Here is an 18575-nt window from a genome sequence, read left to right as displayed (position 1 = left end):
CTATGGTGTACATTTCTATTTTAACTCAAGAATCTACAGGAGTGTCTTACTCTTCTTTCTCCAATCAAAATTCCACATATGGACCAAAATAATCTTCCCAAAGCACAGATCTGACCACATTTTTCCATTGCTCAAAAATCCTTATTGTCTCCCTGTTGATCTTAGAATAAAATACAAACTCCTCATTCTTCACAACTTGGCTGCAATCTGTCTTTTCAACCTTATTTCATATTATTTTATGACATATGCTTTACATTCTGGCCAAATTGAATACCAGCTGTCCCTCAGGCTCAACATACTATCTCCTGGCTCTGGGCACATGCACAAGCTATTCTTAATGCATATAATGAATTCCCTTCTGTCCTCATCTCCAAAAATATTTTTCTTTCCTTGGTGCTCAGCTGAGGTGCCACCTCATAAAGCCTCCCTTGCTTCTCTGCTGCCTTACTTGTTTTGTATTGTATGCCTCCTTCGTGATAGAGGGAATAATGTTACTTTTGCTTTTGTATCCTCTGCATATAGCAGAGTAGTAGGTGTTTGATAGCTATCTGTTGAATTAACTCAAGTTCTCTCATCTAGCATGAAAAACATATGACTTCAAGTGTCTTCTGGAAAAGAGAAGTCAAAATCCATTTCCATTGGTCCAATTCCACGAGCTCTCATCCACAAGGAAATACAGGTTCATGATGGAGCTTAAATGAGCCCTTGACCAATAGACCCTGAAGGCTAGACTGATGAAATAGAACAAATATGGGAGGCAGCTAGGTTACACAGTAGATAGAGCACCAGACCTGGAGTTACGGAGGATCTGGGTTCAAATTTGGCTTCAGACACTTCCTAGCTGTGTGACCCTAGGCAAGTCATTAACCCCTTGGAATGATACTAAGACAGAAGGTAAGGGCAAAAAAAAGAAAGAAGAGAAAAGAAAAAAGAAATGAATCCAAATGCAAACCATTTGGTACCATCTTATTTAGAAGAAAAATTCAATTACTCTCTAGCAAACCAGAAAGTGTCCAGGGAACACTAGGTTTGATTTTTTTACCTAGAACTCCACAATCATTTATGGATGGTTCAAGTGACTCCCTTGAAGCATGACTACAGGTATGATATGCAAGCAGCTATTTCCAAGTGCCCTGGCACGTCATCTAACAGTGAACACAAAAGCTTCAAATGGATGCTATTTCTTTGAGTTCCAAAGAGTAAGCAGACTATTCTTTTAAAAGACAAACATAGCTTATGTACACTTATCCACGGCAAGAAATTGGACCATATAACCTCTACTTTGTTGTCTTTGCTTCCTTGATTTTAAATCCACAGTGTATGGATTTGAATTCTATAGAACTGAAAAGATGATTTTTTAAAATCTTAAACATGAGAAGCTTAAAAACTCAACCACTTTAAAAAACCATAAGGCACATATCATACAGTTCCACTTCTGGTTTATTCACAAATGGGTCAAAAACAATAGGAGCCTTTGACAAAATTTGCGTTAGGTGGTGGTGGTGGTGATGGGGTGTGTGTGTGTGTGTGTGTGTGTGTGTGTGTGTGTGCGTGTGTGTGTGTGTGCGTGCGCGCGCTTTAGAGATCTGGACAGTGGGAGTAATTCTTAGACCAGCTTAACATTCTTAAGATTCATAGACCTTTAACAAAGGCATTTGATGTGTAAGCTGAAAATGGATACTCCTGACTTGAATTTCTCCTGTATACATAATTCTTGTAAGAAAGAACTGATTAAATAGCCTTTCCTCTAGATATATATATATATATATTTGTTTAGTTAAATATCTTTATATATCTCTTTAGAAAGAGAAATGTAACATAGAAAAATGTGACTTTTATTCTGATTCTCCTACTTTTCTGATTTCTCATTTTCTATCTCCTTGGTCTTCCTCCTCCACCATCTCCCAGGGTTTTGTCTTTGGTCCTCTCCCCCATCCCATTTTCTGTCTCTGTCTCTCTGTCTTTCTGTCTTTGTCTGTCTGTGTCTGTCTGTCTGTCTGTCTCTCTCTCACACACACACACACACACACACACATGCACGCACACACACATACAGACAGAGAGAGAGACAAAGACAGAGACAGAGACAGTAAGAGAAAGGAATAACTATAATTTGATTTCTTTACCTAACTTGAGACAAAAAGTCAGACAGCTGAAATAGTAAACCAAAAACTATCATGACCCAAAGCAGAGTCTCTAAGGAAAAACTTAGAGTGAAGTAAAAGTGGAAAGATAACAGAGGGCTAGATTTTCCATTCCTTGGGAAGTAGAAATATTACCTTTCTGTCATTTAGATTCTAATCCCTGATACTGATGATCTGCCTTGGTGACACTCTCAATAATCTTTGTTGCTTGTTTTTCCCATAACCAGTGATTCCTTGAACATCAGAATTTGACTCATAACTTTACCCAAATTAGCATTAAGACTAGTAAAGTAGGGAACATAAGAGGTTTTATTTCTCTTGACAAAAAATAGAAGGAAATAGTACCTAAACTAATATAAAGTTAGGAAGGTTTTTCCCCCTTTTCCAGGAGTCATCAAGCAACTCTCCATCCTAGTGGTCTCACCTTCTTTCTGGACCTGTGTGCTCCACATGACTCTTACTACCAGTGAAAGGATAGGTCCTGGTTGCTTCTCAGTGTATGTGTCCCGGCCATGCTAATCCTTTTAGAGTTGCATAGGTTGTTCCTTTCTTTCAAAGAATATCTTTCCTTTCAAAAAGGACCAGTGACATCACAGGGTGATGTCTTGACTTGAGCTTGAATTGGATTTAAGTGAGACAGAGTTACACAAAGTAGTCAGCCTCGCTCTCTCTTTCAGAGTCATTGAGGAACAGTGGCAAGATGAAAGTAAGGATTAGTGATGGTGGCTTGTGGTGTCTTTAATGTCTGACCAATCACTCCACAGAGCCTGTTTCTGTCACCTTCATAGCCCATTGGAATTGCTCCTCACGTGTTTGGGATTAACATCCTCCTAACAAACAAACAAGGGTCTGTCGATAACCCTCAAACTGGTTTAGCCTGTCTGCTGGGACAGTTTTACTGAGATGTGGCTGTTGTGCATGCAACAGCTTCTTGGAGCCACAGGTGAAAATTGGGAGAAAGGTGGATGAGAAGCCCTGAAAAGGGCTTAGCTCCTTTCCAGTCCTCTCTGACTGCAGGTTCTCTCTGATCACCCCATATACTCACCTAGGAGGCAGTTAGGTGACTCAGTACATAGAGCACTGAGCCTTGAGTGAGGTAGACCTGAGTTCAAATCCAGCCTTAGATACTAGTTGTATGACCCTGGGCAAGTAATTGAACTCCATTTACCTCAGTTTCTTCATCTCTAAAATGAGCTAGGGGAGGAATTGGCAAGAAAACCTCAAATGGAATCAAGAAGAGTTGGACATGATTAAACAGCAATCAGAAATCCATCAAAGCCCATTGCCAGATATAGATAAGAAAGAGAAGGCAGGGCCTGAATTAGAGAGAAAAGGGAGAGATTCAGTGCTCTAGTGAAAGGAGAGAGCAGGGAAGGAGCCTTACTCAGATTCGGACAGAGGCTTACAGATTGAACTTTTACCTATGTGACTGGATAAAGAAAGTGTCTAGCATATAGAATCCTTCTTGTTTGGTCATTTTTCAGTTATGTCCAGTTCTTATTTCCATTAGAGTTTTTCTTGCCAAAGATATTGGTATGGTTTGCCATTTCCTTCTTCAGCTCATTTTATAGATTAAGAAACTTGCTGAGAGCCCCTCAGAGAAATAAGGGTCCCCCATCAGGTTTCCCTCAAGTCAGTGCAGAGCTCTGCCATCTGTTGACTTGGTGGAAACCCGATGGGGGACCCTTATTTCTCTAAGGGGCTCTCGGCAGAAACTGAAGCAAATAGGTTAAATTACCCAAAGTCACACAGTTAGGAAGTATCTGAGGTTAAATTTGTTCTATCCATTGTGCCACCTAACTGCCCTTTTTGATGAATTTGAATCCCTATAAATTGTAAATCTATAGTCCAGTCTCAATGTGTCCCTGTACGTTTCTGTGTTTCAGTCTGTCTCCTGAATGTGCCGTCTATTACTGTCCCATTCCTCACCCCCACTTTGAATTCCCTGCCTCTTTTTCAAGGCTGGGGTCTGATAACAAAGTGTCAATTCAGTGATCCTCACCTAGGCTTCCTAAACCAGATGCAAGACAAAGAAAATTCACACCTCGTAGGAGATTTCACAATTGATTTAGGAGACAGTAAAAGGGAAAGAGCTTACTCTGGCTGTAATGCCCCTTTCTCCTTAGGAACAAAAACTGTACAAACTGTTCCATTTGGCCTTTAAAGCTCATCTTCATTGAAATTTGTCCCCAACCCTCTTTTTCCATTTTCCAGCCTCCTTGGACATCACTCCTCTTTTGACGAAGCTCTTTAAAAGCAGAGACTGTTTTGTTTTTATTTTTGTGGGCCAAATGTCTTGTGTAGTTGCTGATCCATAATAAGTGCTTAACAAAATGCTTATTGGTTGGTTAATTCCTGGGCATAGCCTTTACACAAGAGACTCCCAGAAAGGAAGAGAAAAAAGAGACTTTAGAGATCTTCTAGTTCTTATTTTACATGTAACCTAAAACAGACCAAGGAAGTATCAATGACTCCCCCCAGGTTCCACAGCTAGTTAGGATCAGAGCTCAGACTGGAAATGGATTACACGATTTTCACATTCTGATGCTCTTTCTGCTATTGTAGCTCTACTTTTCTGTAATGTTTAATCTCTCTATTATGTTTTTGTCCACAAGCTATGCCCATTTGTAGATTTTTTTCATTCAACACAAGCTGTTAAGTCACTAAAGAAATGTTAGAATAATTTTAAATAAACTAAAAATTAGATGACAAAATTATCAGTGCAAATACCATTTCCTCTATTCCTCTTCTTTTTCTCTTTAATGTATAAACTTAAAGAATCTAAATCTTTTTTATATTGTCAGTTTTGTTGAAGTTTGTGTTACCTTACTAGCAGCTGACTGGCTCCAACCTTGCTTTCAAAGAACTCAGTGAACAATACGTGGTTGGATATCATTTCCTGAGAATCGAGGTGGCATACTGGATAGAATACAAGACCTGGAGACCAGAAGACTCATCTTCCTGAGCTCAAATCTGGCCTGAGACACTTACTAGTTGTGTGACCCTGGGCAAGTCACTTAACTCTTTTGGCTTCTATTTCCTCATCTATAAAATGAGCTGGAGAAGAAAATGGACCAAGAAAAGCCCAAATGGGGTCATGAAGAGTTAGCCACAAGAAAAGCCTTATTTCATATTCATACTAGAAAAAATTTAATGAGATAAAGTTGACTGAATAAACTGGATGTTGAATCCATATTTACTTATGTGCCATTCAATGCCAGTGTACTTGGCAAAAAGTTGAGACCATACAATTTCTTTACATTTTTGTATTTGTGTAATACAGTGTAAAAATCAAAATGCTTTCAGTTCATTTCATCTGCAATAAATGCAGAGCTATAATATTTCAATGGATATGTGATTTCATCACAGAGGTATTTTCTTTCTCATCATAGACTGAACTCATCAAATGTCCTTCATCAACGATAAAGTCTCAGAATCCAGTCTGAAATCATGAAAATTCTTTTAAGATGGAAGAATCACAAATTTACAACTGGAAGAAATGTTAAAAGTTATATGATTCAAAAATATCAAACTCAAGTATCTAGATGGCTCAGTGGATTGAGCACTAAGCCTAGAGACAGGAGGTTCTGGGTTCAAATTTGACCTCAGACACTTCTTAGCTGTGTGACCCTGGACAAGTCACTTAACCCTCATTGCCTAACCCTTATTGCTCTTCTGTCTTGGAATTAATACAGACTATTGATTCTACAATGGAAGGTAAGGATTTTTTTTAAAAATGTAATTGGGAAATGCCTAATAAAATAAATAAAAATACAACACAGCTAATGTTGTTTTGTGGTTTTATAAGTCAATATGTAAGTGGCAGAGATCTAGAATCTATTTCTATTTTAGTTTGAAGTCAGCTAATCTAATCCAACCTCCTAATTCTATGCTTCATGAAAATGAAACCTAGAAACATGATTTGCCCAAGGATACACAGTAAGTAGCAGAGGCAAGATTCCAACCAACAATCTTCCGACTCCAATTTTTCCCCCTACAGCATGGCACCTCTCATCCTGTGAAGCTCTTATCTATGCTCTTTGTTGTCTCTATTAATTCTCTTCCCTTCTGATCGATTCCAAAATCCTTTTCTCTTTGTGAGGTATATTTTACATTTTATATTTATTAATTTATAATATATTATATACAATAATATAGTATATTATTTATTCCATCTTTAATCACTCTGTACCTTATGTGGAGTGAAAGCTTCTGATGAAGTACCAGATGAGGCTCATTTTCTAAATATTTTCTGTGTTATTGACATCATTGGTTCTGTTCCATCACCCTTTTATCCCCTCTTGTGTCGCATTCTTATAAGTGTCAGTTCATGAGAGGACAGTTTACAGCACTGTGTAGTAGAAATTATCATAGGTCTTGAATCCTGTGGTCAACTCTTACCACTACCTTTTGAAAGTCCATTTTCAAGACCCAGCAATACCACTTTTGGGTATTGTTAAGCTGATCAGGGGAAAAGGAAAAGAATCAATCTATTCTAAAATTTTGATAACAGCTCTCTTTGTGGTAGCAAAGAACTGGAAATTGAGAGAATGTTCACCAACTGAGGAATGGCTAAACAAGTTTTGGCATATGATTGTGATGGAATACTACTGGACTATAAGAAATGATGAGCAGATTAATTTGTATTTTATTTTTATTTTTGTACATTATGAAGTCCACTTATTTTTATTATATACTTAGTAACTACAAACAAAAAATTTAACTAAATAAATGCATTAAAATTTATGCGTAAAAACACAAATGTCACATTGTTTACAATTTGCTTTAAAATATGTAAATTACATGTGTATGCTAATAAAAATGTCTGCTTTTGTGTTCCCTTTGGATTTGTTTTACTTGGATATGTTTTTCTCTTAATTTTGTGATTGTTAGCAGCTTAATTTTTAAAAATGGAGAGACCTATATGAAATTATAAAAAATGAAACAAGTAGAACCAAGAGAGTATTACGTGCAGTTACAGAATTAATGTTTGAAGAATCATTTGTGAATGTCAACTGCCAGAGAAAGAGCAGATAAATAGAAACACAAAAGACAGAGTTTATATATACTTTTTTGCGTCAAACAATGTCTTCTATGGTGTGAGGAGGGGAGGGAAGTCAGGAGAGAAATACCTGGGAATTCTGCTGTAACCAACAAACAAATTAATTCTTTTAAAGAATGTTTTTTTAAAAGTCCATGTTCAAGGGGCAGCTGGGTAGCTCAGTGGAGTGAGAGTCAGGCCTAGAGACAGGAGGTCTTAGGTTCAAACCCGGCCCTAGCCACTTCCCAGCTGTGTGACCCTGGGCAAGTCACTTGACCCCCATTGCCCACCCTTACCAATCTTCCACCTATGAGACAATACACCGAAGTACAAGGGTTTAAAAAAAAAAGTCCATTTTCAAATTAAAACAACTCTGAGGTACTACCGTACACCTAGAAGACTGGCCAATATGGCAGCAAAGGAAAGTGATAAATGTTGGAGGGGATGTGGCAAAATTGGGAACATTAATGCATTGCTGGTGGAGTTGTGAATTGATCCAACCATTCTGGATGGTAATTTGGAACTATGCACAAAGGGCTTTAAAAGACTGCCTGCCCTTTGACCCAGCCATACCACTGCTGGATTTGTACCCCAAAGAGATAATACAGAAAAAGTCTTGTAAAAAAATATTTATAGCTATGCACTTTGTGGTGGCAAAAAATTGGAAAATGAGGGGGTCAATTGGGGAATGACTGAACACATTGTGGTATCTTATGGTGATGGAATATTATTATGTTGAAAGGAAAAATGAACTGGAGGAATTCCATGTGAACCGCAATGACTTTCAGGAATTGATGCAGAGTAAAAGGAGCAGAACCAGGAGAACCTTATACACAGAGACAGATACATTATGGCACAATCGATTGTAATAGATTTTTTTACTAGCAGCAATGCAATGACCCAGGACAATCCAGAGGAAGTTCGAAGAAAAAATGCTATCCACATCCAGAGAAAGAACTGTGGAAATAGAAATGCATTAGAAAAATATATGATCAACACAGAGTGCAATATGGATATGACTGGGGTTTTGATGTTAAAAGATCACTCTACTGCAAATGTGAATAACACGGAAATGGTTTTGAACAATGATACATTTTTGACTCAGTGGAACTGCTTGTCAGTTTCAGGAGTGGGGAAGAAAGAGGGAAGGGGGATCATGAATCATGTAACCATGGAAAAATATTCTAAACAAAAAAGGGGAGAAAAGTCCATGTTCAGTTCCTGAAACAAAGAAATTTTAAAATAAACCAATTGATCACCTCCTGACTGGAAAACTTCATGGTTTTAGATCAGCACTTAGCACAGCCATTAGCACATAACGGCAACTTAATAAATGCTTGTTGACTTGGTTTATGGCTCACTTCTGTCTATCAGAAATCAAGAGTCTGAGAATCTGAAGAAACAGCTGTTACTTGTACCTTAAAGCATAGAATATGGGAACAACAATAGCTATTCCTGTGGCAGATTTGGTGTTTGTAGCATGTAGGCAGCAAGACCCTGCATATCCACATCTCTTCATTCCCTCCTGACATCCCTCAGTCATGATCCAGGAGAGCAACCTTTTTGGGGAAGAGGCCCTCCAGCTCCATCAATTGCTCACTAACCATTACTAAGGGGCAAATAAGCTAGTCTAGCTAAAGCCACAAAATCTCCCAGGGGAGAGTCAGGAACCAACAGGTATCTATTTGATATCCAGTATTTTAGTCATAAATTGTAATGAATAACCCCAGTTATTAATTAATTGAATAATTGTATTGTTGTGGCATGCACCTACTTCATTGAGTTGTTGTAAGGATCAACTCAGATAATAGAACCCTTTGCAAAACTTAAAATGTTATACAAATGTTAGCTATTGTTATTGTTATTCAACAAACTTTTAGAAAGTAGATTAAAGTATTTTAAAGGAATTTATATCAAAGAAAATCTTCCTGAGAATGTTAAATTAATAAGAAATTACTAACAAGAGGGATTGATTTGAGGAAGAATGACTAGAGCTGCTAAAGCTACAAGTATAATATGCCATGTTTTTTTTCTTGGATAAATGGCCACATATATAACAGAAACAGTATATGGGTTTATTTAAAGTCTACTAATACCTCTCGTGTCTTAGTTTGAAGAAAATGGAACCAGTTCAGTCACAGGCGATGCACCCAACCTGTGAATGACACAAAATTGATTCTGGTCCATCCCTTAGATGTTTGGGAGTTTAATGGGGATTTGCTGCATGGCCAAGGACAGTAGTTCCGGTTGTTACTATTTGTCTTTAAAATCTATTTTATGTAATATCAACCTTGAAGAAACTGCAGTTAATGCTAAAATGTAACTGAACCCTATTGCTTTGATTTTGTTGATCTGAAATGTTAAAATGGATGTGTTTCCACCATTCAAACTGGCAAACACATACTGTGATCTTGCATATAGAGCCAACTTTCCCCATATTAGAGAGAGAGAGAGAGAGAGAGAGAGAGAGAGAGAGAGAGAGAGAGAGAGAGAGAGAGAGAGAGAGAGACAGAGAGACAGAGAGACAGAGAGAGAGAGAGAGAAAGAGATCTGCTTTCCACTTGGAGGCATAATTCCTCCCACATGCAAATCAGATTGAGAGAATTGTAAGGTTTTCTAGCACAACCGACTCATCCTTGTGCTTTGGGCTTCAGAGACCTCAAACTTGTTTTGAAAGGCGGTTTACTCAATCTGGTTTTCATTTTGATAGACTTTGGAAAATACAACTGGTTTTTGTCATAAGCAAGAGTATTGCCAATTGTACCAAATGCAAATTGCTTTTGACAGAATCTGTTCCACTGGGTTGAGAGGAGAAGGATTAGAGAAAAGGGAATAAATCTGAAAACAAATTAACACTAGGTGAGATTTTGGTGTTTTTTCCCCTATGAATCATTTACTTGAATCTAAACTGCATATTCTTCATGACTTTTTGCCTGAACAGCAAGAATCAAGAACTGAAAAGTTACTAGTTCTTAATAATAGATTTAATATAGTTTTTCAAACACACTATTTTCTAAGCATCTGCTGTATGCCATTCTTAGCTTTCAAATGTCTTCTACATCCTTTCCTAAAATGCACTGGAAAATTATCATTCTGTGTCTTAAAAGCCACCTCTGAGCTTACCATTACTTCTCTGTATTTCTCTGCTTTCCCTTCACCAAGCCTTGATTTTGAACCCCAATATTTCCCAAGGATATCCAGAAATAAAAAGTGAAAGATTTCCTTGATGAAGCTTAAGAGAGAGATCTGGGTCTATTTGTTCAATGGGCCTTTTGTGATGTTGAATTGATTTTCAAAAGTATATCCTACAAGTAAGATACTATCAATCCCCCCAACTTAATCTAACCAAGATGAGATGAGGTTAAAATGAAGAAAAATATGCCCCATTAATTTGTGATCATTGAAACAACATGTGGTTAGACTTTAATCTTATTAGCCATAAATCTTTGGTTTGTGTTTTTGTTTGTTTATTCCTTCATCTTCTAGTAAAAAGTCAAATGTCAAAAAAATTCCAACTCTATTAAATTCAATAAACATTTATTGAAGATTTTGTGTTCTGTATATTTGTGTGATAGGTGCCATAAATGAATTAAACTCAATCCCTTTTCTCAGGGTGTTTACAGTCTAGTAAAGGAAGTGACAAGGACCTATATATATATATGTATGTATGGTACAAATTAGAACCATGTTCCCAAAACAGGATACTCCATTTCTTGGCTCCAGACATTTTCTCTGACTATACCCTATGCTTAGAATACTCTTTCTTCATCTTTTTTCCTCCTGGCTTCTGCCTTGGAACCAATACATAGGATTGATTCTAAGGTGGAAGGGAAGGGTTAAAGATAAAAAAATAAAATAAATCGATGTGAGCAAGTGAAACAAAAGGAATTTCAGGAGTGAAATTTCCCTACCTTTAGGAAAATAGCCAAGCAGGTTAAAGTGTCCTAAACCACTAGACATGTTCATAACAGTGCTTGTCCCAGCTCAGGATTTAGGAAAAGGTGGCGTCAAGTAGAGAAAGAGGCAAAAATTTGCGAGAGTAATTGGAAGGGAGCAGGGTATTACATATGCAAGTCCCTTCTTCCCTGGGGCAAACCCCATATCCATTCCCTCTAAGACTATAAAACAATGTTACAAAGTGAATTAAATACTTGAGTTGTAATATAGAATTATTAACTGGCAGTTGGTGCTTGCCCTGTGGCTCATGCCACTGTCAACATTCCAAGCAGGGCAACTGACAGGTTGCCCCAAGCCAACATGGCAATGTTAATAATCCTATATTACAGAGTATACTTTCAGGTCTTCAGAAGATTTTTTTTTCAGTTTCTAGACCGAAGACATTGTGGTGAAGAGCTTTTGTATCATTTGCTTCTTTTGCTTCTTGAACTTGACTCATATTTCCAAACTTATTTTCACCATTCTCTCTTTTCCCGCCTTAGCATTGAAGTCACACCAAGCTTTATAGCTTAGGTGAGATTAATTCAGCTGTGTCATTTATAGAACTTTCCTACTTTCTCATCCTTTGTAACAGATATAGTTGCACAAATTACAATGATCCTCATTGGTGATTAATGCTCATCATAAGCCTTACAGGACAGGACCACTAAGTGTTTATTGCTACCTTTGTATGCACAATGAAACCAGCTCCATGGACTTCTATATTTGCTTCTTCATGGAAAACCTATTTAACCACTACTGGGTTTGAATCTCAAAGAGATAATAAAAAAGGGGAAGGGACCTAGCTGTACAAAAATATTTATAGCAGCTCTTTTTGTGATGGCAAAGAATTGGAAATTAAGAGGATGTCCATCAACTGGGGAATGGCTGAATGAACTATGGTACTTGTTGGTAATGGAATATTACTGTGCTATAAGAAATGATCAGCAAGATTTCAGAAAAAAAAGCTGGAAAGACCTGCAGGAACTGCTACAGAGCAAAGTAAGCAGAACTGGGGGAACATTGTACACAATAACAGCAATATTGGTTGATGATTCTATGTGAAAACTTGGCTATTCTCAGCAATGCAATGATCTGGACAATCCTGAAAGACTTATAATGGAGAATGCTATCCACCTCCAGAGAAAGACCTGCTGGAGTCCTCTTTCACGTCAGTGTATTTTTGGTTTTATTTTGGGGTTTTGGTTATGTATGAGTGTGCTCTTGCAGCAATGACCAATTTGGAAGTGTGTTTTGTATGACAATAAAAAAATGGAAGGAAAAAAAAAGAAAACCTATTTAGACTTCCATCTAACTATATACATTCCTTACATTATTTCTCTACTGTTCTCACCAATGAGTCATAAAACAGATACACTCATAAAAAAGTTTGTCATTGTTGTATTGTCCAGCACAGAGCAGATTCCCTTTAGTTGGTGGAGTCCTTTAGATGCTCTTGTTTATGGATGACATTGTCTGATTGCATAAAGTCCCAGAGCATCACTAAGATTCCATAATAAGATCTGCAAACATTTCAAAGAATTGTCACTAACACAGGATAAACCAAGTGGAATTAGGATATGCACAGCCCATTGAACTGGCCCATAAATAGCTAGCCTAAACCAGTAGTGGTGAACCTTTTAGAGACCAAGTGCCCAAACTGCAGCTCTCATGCCACATGTGAGGATCCCCCCTCCTTATTTCAGACAGAGGAGGGAGGAAGTGCCCCCACTGGGCAGAGGCATGGGTCATGTGAGAAATGTCCCCCCAAGAAGGGGAAGAGAGAAGCCCCCTTGGGCACACATAGGTTCAGCAACATGGGCCTAGATAAACACTTCATATGGACAATGAGCCTCCCTATAATTAAATAGATGTGAGATAAAAGGTGTTTTCACCCACATTTCCCTAACAAATGTTGTTAGATTAGACTAATGCCTCTGTGAATACTGACTGCGTGTTAGACCTCCTTTAGTTAATACAGGGATACAAGAGAGGAGGCACATCATTTATGCTCTATATAGTACATAGTTGATGCAATGCTCTTTATAATATATATGTTTTACATATCACAACAATTGGGTAAACACCTCAACTACTATCATAAATTATTTTTAAATTAATTTTTGATGTTCTGAACATAGCAAACACCAAATAAAAAGGTATTCCATCTACCTTAGTACAATAGAAAAAGAGGATTATATGTGAAACTACAAATCTATGTGTATAATAAATCTCTTTGTATGACAAATTCAACATTTAACTACTTTTTATTTAAATTTTTATTTTATTTTAAAAAATATTTTTTCCAGGTTTACATGATTCATTTTCTTTCCCTCTCCTTTTCCCTCCTCCCTCCCAGCAGACAAGTAGTTCCACTGGGCTGTACAAATGTTATCATTTGATACCTATTTCCTCATTATTCAGTTTTACCATAGAGTGATCTTTTAAAGACAAAATCCTAAATCTACTACCATAAATTATTGGCAAACATTTGAGTGCTTACCCCTGGGCCATCTGCTGTGCTCAGCACTAGAGACCCCAAGGAAAATGTGTGAGACATATTCCCTGCCCTCAGAGAGTCATTGGATGAGTTGCAGTAACTAGTGCACCCCATCATTGCCACTGGTATCTCTCTAGATCTCCCTCCACTCTGATCTTGCCTCTGGAAGAAGTAGTTTCTCTTGGTAAGTAGTGGGGAGCCTTGTGAGGAGTGTTAAGGGCAGAATTCTGGTTCAAGTACAAGGTGGACTAAGTAACCTGTAAAATCCCCTCTAAAGCTGAGGTGGTGATGGGGCAGCTTGTTGCTTAGCAACTTTGAGGAGTTTCTGAAATGATGCTGAGATCTATTTTATCAATAGCTTAATGTGGAGTCAAAGAACAGAGAAGTTGCCAACTCCAACATTGGTGTTAGAATCATTGGTAGATTATGTGAATATATTCTAGAACAGGGGTCGGCAACCTTTTTGGCCGTGAGAGCCATAAACGCCACATTTTTTAAAAATGTAATTTCATGAGAGCTGTACAGTGCTCACAGTGTGAGCTCCTGTAACAGCGCCTGAAAAAAAAATGGACTTTATGGCTCCTGCAGAAAGAGCCATATCTGGCCCTCAAAAGAGCCAGATATGGCTAGAGAGCCATATGTTACTGACCCCTATTCTAGGCCCTTCCTACAGTTTACTATGGAATCATAGTTTTTTTAAATAATTTTTTCATTGAATAATTTGTCTAAATTGAGATGGTAAAGGCCTGACTGGGCCTCAATTCCTTGTCTATAAAATGAAAAAATTAGGGAGGGAAAAGAATAAAGATTTTTTTTAATTTTTTTTTTTTTATTTTAAACCCTTAACTTCTGTGTATTGACTTAAAGGTGGAAGAGTGGTAAGGGTAGGCAATGGGGGTCAAGTGACTTGCCCAGGATCACACAGCTGGGAAGTGTCTGAGGCCAGATTTGAACCTAGGACCTCCTGTCTCTAGGCCTGGCTCTCAATCCACTGAGCTACCCAGCTGCCCCCAAGAATAAAGATTTATATAAAACCTACTAGGTGCCAGGCACATCAAATGAGATATTTGCAAAGCATTCAACATAGTGCCTGGCACATAATGAGCACTATAAAAATGTAAGTATCTGAGACCAGATTTGAAAGTAGATCTTTCTTACTCTAGGCTCAGCATTCTCTCCACTTTACCAACAGCTAAGGTCCTTTCTCACTTTAAATCTCTGATTTTGTCAAATGTGATCCCAAATCAGGACTCACTTTCACTGACTGGCCTGCCCTATGATCATGGAAATCTTGCTTTTTGTCTTAGACAGGTTTGTGGGGCTTGGAGAAGGGAGTAGTCTGACTCAAAGTAACATCAGCTAAATTGGACCAGCACCTTAGCAAGATGGTGAGCTTTTATTGTGATTTAGTAAAGGTGGGATTTTGGATGGGTGCCTAGCCAAAGGCTTAGGAGAAGTAGGCCTTACTGGCCTACTACCTATTCTGCACACACCACATTCCATCTGTTACCTACATGTATTTGCATTGATTGATCCCCATTTGGGGATTGATTGGACAACCCTCCCTCCTCACTTCTACCTCTTAGAATCCCTGATTTTCTTCAACTTATTCAAGTTCGACTTTCTTCATGCAACCTTTCCTAGTTCCTTTCCTTCCAGCTACAAGAGCACCCCATCCTCAAACTACTTTGTATTCATTTTGAATATATGCTATTTATACTTACATATGGATGAGTTGTTTCTCCCATTAGAAGGTAAGTTCTTTGAAGGCAAGGAACTGTTCCATTTCAGTCTTGTCCTTATCACTTGGCACAGTGTCTTTCATATAGTAAGCATTTAATAAATATTGCTAGATTGATTAATACGGCTACAAGTTAACCTAATCCTTCATATTTCCAGTAATCCAGTTGCTATGGCCTCTTGGTTCTCAAAGATAAACACATTCTGCTCTCTAAGTTACCATGGGAACTTTGGAGGAATCAGACACAGAGCAGCCTCTGTAACTAAATTGAAAAGGAGTTTCAATTCTTTAAAAGAATTTTATATGCATATATGTAAGCTTTTTGAATTACAATAATTCCATTCAGAAAGAATTTTTGACTAACCTTCCCATAATGGATCTAGTTTGTAATTGGTAGTTTCATTAATATTTAACATTTATTATGAGTTGTATATATAAAAGCAGTTCATAGAATGACATTAGAGGGTTTCATTAACCATGACAACTTTTCGGCTTACAATTTTTTTTCCGGGATGTCACATTACCTACAGAACAAAACTTGAACTCTTTGATCTGGAATTCAAAGCCTTCCACATTTTGCCCCCAGTTTTTTATCTCTCACTCTTCCCTAATACAAACTCCACTCTAGCCAGGCTACTTCCTGATGGTTTTCCCTAAAGAAGATAAACTCATTCCTACCTTGTGGCCTTTGCTTTCCTTCTATGTTCTTTACCCAACTTGGAATTCTATATGCCATCTAATCAATTCCATTCATCCTCTAAGTCCCTGCTCAAATCTTCCCTTCTAGCTCAGTGCAAGTTCCTTGAGAGCAGAAATGGCCTTGCTTTTCTGTTTGTTGCCCCAGTGTTTGGCACAATACTTAGCACATAATACTTGATAAATGTTTTTTTTTATTCAGTCAGTCATTTGTTTCTTCAAGAAGCCTCCTTTAACTGTAGTGATCTCTCCCTTCTATATTACGACTTATTATATCATGTAATTTAGACTTTATTCTGTAATATCACTATTTTCTGATTATTTTTCACGTGTCAGTCATACCATCATAGCTAAATTATGACCTTTTTTTTTTTTTAAACCCTTGTACTTCGGTATATTGGCTCCTAGGTGGAAGAGTGGTAAGGGTGGGCAATGGGGGTCAAGTGACTTGCCCAGGGTCACACAGCTGGGAAGTGTCTGAGGCCGGGTTTGAACCTAGGACCTCCTGTCTCTAGGCCTGACTCTCACTCCACTGAGCTACCCAGCTGCCCCCATGACCTTTTTTTGATTATAAGCTTTTTTTGAGAGCAAATATCTACCAAGCTTATTCCTTATTTCCCAAAATATCTAGCATAGTATTTGGTACTTCTTGGGATAATTAAAATTGAGTTAATTCAAATCTTGTCTATCTTTCGAGACCTAACTCAATTCCTATTTTGTCTTCCTCCATTCCAGCCTTCTGTAACTTCTTTCTTTTATGAAACTATGGTATTTATTGTCTGTACTATTTTTTAAACCCTTACCTTCCATTTTAGAATTAATCCTATGTATTTGTTCCAAGGCAGAAGGGTGGTAAGGACTAGGCAATGGGGTTTAAGTGACTTGCCCAGGGTCACATAGCTAGGAAGTGTCTGAGGCCGGATTTGAACCTAGGACCTTCTGTCTCTAGGCCTGACTCTCAATCCACTGAGCTACTCAGTTGCCCCCGTCTGTACTATTTTTGCACTTAGTGTTAATGGCATATAACTGTGTGTTATTTGTTATTTTATATAATGGTTGCATTGAAGACATTAAAGACAAAGGTTGTGTCTTATATTTAAACTCTTACAACACTGAGAGCTCCTTGAGGGAAGGATCTGTTTTTTATCTTTCTTCATATCCCAGTACTTGACACAGTATCTGGCACATATCACACTTATTGATAATACTGAACCTACATCAGGTTGTTCAAGAACGCCTGTTGATTCTAATTGTATTTTAGCATGCATATTTTGGATTGAAAGAGTTGTAACTTCTAGGATGAATGTTATTAGAACCTACTAGATCTTTTCTTTTCTGTTCCTAGGAGAAGTTCTTGTATTCCTAGACAGCCACTGGGAGGTGTAAAAAATGTGGCTATAACCCTTATTTTTTGCTATCCAAAAAGACTACAGCATGGTGGTGTGCCCTAGTTTGATGCAATCGATGCTTACACTCTCAAATATAAGTCATCTCCTGTCCTCCATGGAGGATTCACCTAGAATCCAAACTTTAAATGGGAGCTTGTCCCTCCATCTAAGTTCTTAAGACCAGAAGGAGCTGCTGTACCAATAAAGTAAGATCTTTGTAATAGATAGAAAGGTAATTAGTGTGTGCTTAATAGAAAAGAAAGAGTTCTTTATTTTAGAGCCAATTCCTTCAGTTTCTTATCCTTAAAGAGTAGAAAATGTTATAATTTCAGATGGATTGTGATTTTTTTAAATTCTTTGTGCACATCTTTTTTAGAAAGATTCAGTGACCTTACATTTAACAAACACCTAGAAGGTTTTAGGTCTCTGCACATTAAGCTCAAGATAAACATTATGCTCCAAAATGTTCATCATATTGGTTCTCCCTCTAAGTTTATAGATATATGAGTAATTATTAAAGTTTCAATCAAGAAGAGGAAAAGGCTTAATGGAGTCTAACTTCCTCAGTTTATAGATGAAGAAATTGAGGGACAGAGAGGATAAGTGATCTGCCCAAGGTTACCTAGATAATGCCTGAGGCAGGATTTGAACTTAGATCTTCCTAGCTTCAAGTACAGTACTCATTCTACAATATTACCAAACTGCTTCTATGTTGGATTTTCTTCTCAGGTACATATGAACATATTAATCAAAATTAATTCTATGGCACAATTGCTATGATTCTACACAAAAGGGACATCTTGACAAAGGTCAAACAGGGAATTCTTCACCTAGGATTTATGGTCTAGAGCAGTGATTCCCAATGTGGGCACCACCGCCCCCTGGTGGGTGCTGCAGCAATCTTGTGGAGCGGTGATGGCCACACTTTTTTGTATTACATTCTATTCTGAGTTCAATAAATAGTTTCATAATTTCCAGGGGGCACTAAGTAATATTTTTTCTGGAAAGGTGGCGGTAGGCCAAAAAAGTTTGGGAACCACTGGTCTAGAGTCTGAGTTGGAGTTAAAGTGACTTTCCTAAATCTTATCTTTGAAAAATTTCCTTTCAAATCCATATAATTACAGTGATA

General features: G+C 37.7%; 1 pseudogene; it reads left to right on the top strand.

Moving 5' to 3' along the window:
• LOC123249859 overlaps positions 1-18575 on the top strand; it is a 62921-nt pseudogene that overhangs the window by 4527 nt on the left and 39819 nt on the right.

The sequence above is a fragment of the Gracilinanus agilis genome, chromosome 5 (assembly GCF_016433145.1).
Source record: "Gracilinanus agilis isolate LMUSP501 chromosome 5, AgileGrace, whole genome shotgun sequence".
NCBI lineage: Eukaryota > Metazoa > Chordata > Mammalia > Didelphimorphia > Didelphidae > Gracilinanus > Gracilinanus agilis.
Note: the sequence above shows the minus strand (reverse complement) of the source record. Positions and strands in the feature narration are given on the sequence as shown.